Genomic DNA, 6,000 nt, shown 5'->3' with positions numbered 1-6,000 from the left:
GATAGATCCTTTTGAAAGTCCCTCCCAGCTGTTATTGCCCGCTAAATGTGCTACTTGCAGTAAACAGCATTTGGGAGTAAAAAAAATTGGCAGAAAACAATTGCATATCCCAATGAAGTGTAGGTGGGTTCCCACGAGGCAAGACACAGTGATAACAGCAAGAACCTTTATTGAACTACATAAGCGGGGAACAGAGTCAAAGCAACTGCTTATATACATTTCTGAAAGCCTGGGCCACTCCCACTCCTACTGTGATTGGGTGTCTAAATTCCCAAGCTGCGAATCCTGACTCAGAGTTCAAGGGCCAATGGCAGAGGCCCAAATCCTGAAATGTTCTGTGATTGGGCATCATGTATCGAATCAGAACAAAGGAGCTCAGAATTCTTAGTCCAGACTCAAGCTCAGGCAAACACAGACCACAGAATACATAACAGTCCCCATTCTGGATTCAGAATACGTTCCAGATTGAAGTCCTGTGCCTGCTTTTTCTTCAAAATGAAAGTGGACACTTTAAGCACTCTTTTATTTTATTAAAAACATGTTTATTGTAACATGTAGCTTGACCCTCAGTGACACTATTAACTCTTTTTGTGCATGGCTCTTGCTGTGGTAATTTTCCAGAAACGCAGAAGTGTTCTTCTTGTGTGTGTTTGCTTTTTATGTTTGCATGCCAGCAATCAGGGACTCCCCTGACTGCACCACGGGTATACTAACACTACACAAAATGAGTGACTACCAGGCATGTATATGGGGAATATCTCCATGGATTAGAGGTTTACCTGCCATGCTCACATCTTGTATAACTAGCATTTAACTAAAGCACCAGGAAAATGCAATCCCAAAGAAAGCAAAAGTCATTGTCAGAAGGTACAGAATCAAATACTGTGTTTCTGAAATCGCGACAACTCAACGTTGTAAAAATCAGAGTCCAGCTCTGGCATGATTACAGTTAGTGCTTCCTGCCAAAAGGGGAGGAAAAACATCCAAGCAGTTTACAGTCTGCAGCCAGTTTGAGCTTTATAACAAAGGATTCACATACAGAGATGAATCGTAAACAACTACATTTGCCTATCAGAACCAGCTCCAGCGTTTTCAGTTCAGGAATGGATTTATATAACTGCATTTCCTGACTATTTGCTGTCTTCTAGACTGGTTTGCCACTGTTTGCAATGCACTTCACGATGCACTGATTTAAAGTCCTGAATAGCAATGAGCTTGTTCCAAAGGAATGAGACTCACATCTATGCAGCCCATTTAAAATTCCGAAGAACATACAATGTTGCAGATGAGTGGAAAGGCACATTCAACATTTATCAATAATTATGGTTTCTTTTGTTTCCCAGTTGTATCCTCTACTTAGCAGCCCTTCACTCCACATTTATCCAGGCTGAGGAATACAGTATAGCTTACCTGCAAAGTGACAAGGCACCATTAATAAGCTTAAAGCACAAAACACTGAATCAGCTGAAGTTTGGGATTATGCCGAAAAGAGAGCAAATTACATCACATAACCACTGCACACTGAAGGACCAAAATGAATCTGAAGGTCATCTTGTCCAATTTCCTACAGTAAGAATTTTCATATTGTTACAAGCTCTCTATCCTTGTCCAAGGGGCGGGGGGATAAATGGTTTCTGGGGCAGAACTACAGGAGTTAATTTTCTTGGGATAAAAGAATACTCTGGAGATTTATGGTATCTTTTCAATATTTGCTTCATGTGAGCAGAGCATACTGGCAGCAAATAAGTGCTCTTTCAGCAAGTAGCATCAGACTGTCCCCAGGAAGAAAAACATGCTGTGCAACTTGCCTGTAGGCTGTATCCCCAGATCTGGCTAATATGAGCTAGAAACTCTCATCCCTTTTCCTTGTGCTTCTTTATGACAATTGAAACTGCAATTTTTTCCCTCCCACCCAGCCTCTTTGCTCCGTTTCCTCATTTCCGATGGGTATGTCTTTTCAAAAGCTGGAGAGCAATACCCATCTATCAGGAGATTTTCTTTGATCTTTAGTCCCCACTGTTGAAAAACCAACCGATACATCCTGTACGTAACAATCAACTCTGCAAAGAGCAGCTGTAAAAAATAGCCATCTAGAGAACAGCACATGCAATCTGCGGTATAGTGTACCATAAAAGAAAGAACAGGACCCCAGCCTAAAAATATTTATGTGCATTGATGGGTGTGGGCAAGAATATCTGCTGCTGAACAGATTGTCAATGCTTCCAGGGCTGTCAGTTCAGATAGTAATATAAAATAATAAAAATAATAAAAATAATAAAAATAATTTATACCCCGCCCATCTGGCTGAGTTTCCCCAGCCACTCTGGGCGGCTTCCAACAAAAGATTAAAATACAATACACTGTTAAACATTAAAAGCTTCCCTAAACAGGGCTGCCTTCAGATGTCTTCTAAAAGTCTGGTAGTTGTTTTTCTCTTTGACATCTGGTGGGAGGGTATTCCACTACCGAGAAGGCCTTCTGCCTGGTTCCCTGTAATTTGGCTTCTCGCAGGGAGGGAACCGCCAGAAGGCCCTCGGCGCTGGACCTCAGTGTCCAGGCAGAACGATGGGGGTGGAGATGCTCCTTCAGGTATATTCAGGTACTGTATAACTGTTGCAAAAAACACCAAACACATTCACCAGAGAGCTGGATGTTTCTCTTTTCTCCCTACAGCATGCTTTTACATGGGCAGAATCCGATCCAGAAAAGCAATTTGTAAATATAAGTTAATGAATACCTTGCCAAGTTGAGGTGCAGGACTGAGCAAATATAGGGCCACTGATAGGTTATGTAAAAGCAATCTTAATAGTTCAAGCAAAGAAGTTATGCCACAAGCTAATCCTGCCGCTGAAACAAAGACAGGATTACTTATTGGCAGTTTAAGTGTGTGGCATAATCATGCCCGTAAATGCCTAAATAATGCTGATTTTGCATCATGGGGTGCTGTTGGGAATTATGATGTGCTTCATTTGCTTTCCCTCGCCCCAGGAAACTCTGAGCACTGAAGTTTTGATTTGGGCCTTTGTTCCAAGTATACTCAGAAAAATATGCTGAACATACCGTCCCACCAATCAGGCAGATTGAGGCAGCCGCCTCAGGTGGCAAAATTCCAAGGGGTGGCGCCACAAGAGTGCTCAGCCCACCTCTGCCACCGCCAGAGAAGTGAAAAGCGGTGGCAGCTTCTAGTAAGATATCATGAAATATCACAGTTCTCATGAGAGCTCGCCACCGTTTCTCCTTACTTATCTGGCGCTGCCATGGGTGTCACCCACCCCCTTGTATTGCCACCACCAAAGAAGTAAGGAAAAGCTGTTGTGGCTTCTGGCAAGACCTTACAGACCTTTTGCGGGAACCTGGAAGCCACACACCTGTGACCCCCGCAAGCAAGACTTCAGTAAGTGGGTGGCAAGAGATGGTGGCGGGGAAGGGAAAGTACCTTGTTTTGCCTCTAGTGACAAAATGGGACAGGCCATCCATTTTAAAATGCCTAACATTGTACAGTAAGTGTTTTGCTGTCAACTTGGTGTTTGAAGGTTGTGAATGTCCTGTATCTAGTTTCTGTTAAAAGCAAAACCAAAGCAAAACCACTATGCAAAGTTTTTTTTTTTTTCCTGGTGGCAAACTGTCCTGTAATGTGAGGCAATATTGTTGAATATATTGTATTGTGCACTATTAAGGGAAGAAGGACCCCTGGTGGTCATAAGTTATTTAAAAGCAAGGACACAAACATTTAGGGCGTTTTCACATGTGATTTTTTTTTTTTATTTAATTGAGATGCATAGTTTATAAATGTTAACATTGGGTGGAATCCAAGGAGCGACTTCAGGCATATAAAGAAGCTTGGCAATGCCCAATGGAACTGTATTTTTTTCTCTTTTGCTTGTGTAAAAAAATATTGAACAGCAGGCTGCTTTGCCATATAAGCAGCAGCTTTGGACTATATCCTGTTTCAAAACCAAATTGTTATGTTGTGTTTGTTGCTGGTTGCTTTTCAAGAAGACGACCAGGTGCCCCTTAAGTGTCTGAAACTAATTGTACAGTTGGGTTGTTTTTATCCAGCTGTAGTATATAGGGTACCGAATATAGCCATATTTAAGCCTTCAATTGTATGCACTTTTGCTAGGGAGTAAGTTCTGTTGGATTCACTTATTTCTGGGTGAACATGCATAGGATTGCATTGTACAAAATGAAGAGCATGCATGCTGCTTTTCTTACTAAAATGCATGTAAGCTAAGCAAGTAATATAAGCTGCAATTTTAAAATCTACTGCTTATTTTACTTTCGTCTCATGTGTTGTTTTATGTTTTAACATTTTAAGTAGTTAGCCACCATGGAAATACTTTGTATCGAAGTATATCAATCTATGAAAAAAATTAACAGAAAATAAATGCCTCCCAGTGCCATATATTTTGAAGGGCGAAAGTAGCAATTTATGCATATGTATGCCCAGTATACATTATGTCTGCATTCTGCACTTGAGTACCAAAGTAGCATGAAAAGGTGCCCTTCAACTCTCTCCTAATGCTCTGATATTAACCTGAGCTCAACACAAATGCTTCTACTTTATTATTGCCTTTACAAGCCATTCAAGTTAATGGCTTTCATTGCAGTCACCCACTGTATGGTAATGACTCTTCCTATTCTCATACTGGAGAATTTGCATGAAGACAGTTGTTGAGCAGAGTCACATGAGGACATTTACCAGCTGGTCCCCAGAAAACTGAATGGGTGCCTGAACTGTCAAGGTTTGGGGGGAGGGACCTATGTGCAACAAATTAAAAACAAAAACAAAGAAACACAAACAGGATTCTTTGCAGTTTAGAAAGTGATAGGAAAATCCATTGAAACGTGGGATGAACAGATGAGAACTGAGATGTGTAAACTCCTCGTAAGTAAATCAGGATGAATGCTCATTGTCATACCACCTGGTAAACCAGGCATAGGCAAACTCTGGCCCTCCAGATGTTTGGGACTACAATTCCCATCATCCCTGACCACTGGTCCTGTTAGCTAGGGATGAAGGGAATTGTAGTCCCAAACATCTGGAGGGTTGGAGTTTGCCTATGCCTGTGGTAAACAAATGAGAACTAACTTCAGACCACTGCTATGTACACATTAGCACCTTAAAATGCAGATCTTTCTTTTGATGTGTTTCAGGTCACACCTGCATGTTTTGTACACATCAGAGAAGGGGTAGGATTTGGTTTTCTTAACCCCCTCTGCCCGAACCTCCTATTCCTGAAGCTGTCTTCTGCATATAATGCACAACACCTGTTTCAAATGTATGCACCTCAACTTGACTGTAAAGTGAATGTGACTTAAGTTATTTATTTAGAAGCTGATTATAGGGGAAACTTATCTAGCAGCAGTTTTTCTCCAGAAATCACAGGCTAGCTGTGGCTTGTGGCTAATATTGTGCATGCACAGCTTCAAAACCCAGTGGCGAAAGCGCAATGGCTGCAGAGTGATATGTAAACAGTCAACCGCTGCATAAATCAGAATGAATGCTGAACAAACAGGTCTGCAGAAAATCCAGTGTTTGCACGGAATTCCAGTGGAGAGCATACAGTTCATCCACTAGGTGGCGGAAATCTGCCATCAGCAGAGAAATGGGGCAGGGGAAAATCATTTTTATTACGAAGGGCAGTCTGAATAAAGATAGTTGGAATAACAACTTAGTATGTATTGATTAAAATCAGTTTATTGCAAGAGAGAACATCAGAGTGAATTATTCCTAAGCCTGCCGTGTGACGCAAAGGCAAAAACGTCCCTTAAAAGGTTTCTCATTGTTTCCGAAAAGGATAATTTGAATTAAATGAATTCCCCCGGCCTCCTCATTGGTAACTCTGCAGTCGCGGTCCTCGAGAGACAACTTAGCCATACATGGAATGATCATCCACCGAGGAGCAGCGTGGCCTTGGGCGCATTTACTCAGAAGTAAGGCACGCAAAAGTTGGGAGACACGCAGTCAGACGGGCGGCAGAAATTAAAAGAATATTA

The sequence above is a fragment of the Podarcis raffonei genome, chromosome 10, assembly GCF_027172205.1.
Source record: "Podarcis raffonei isolate rPodRaf1 chromosome 10, rPodRaf1.pri, whole genome shotgun sequence".
Taxonomy (NCBI): Eukaryota; Metazoa; Chordata; class Lepidosauria; order Squamata; family Lacertidae; genus Podarcis; species Podarcis raffonei.
This window is presented reverse-complemented; position numbering follows the sequence as displayed.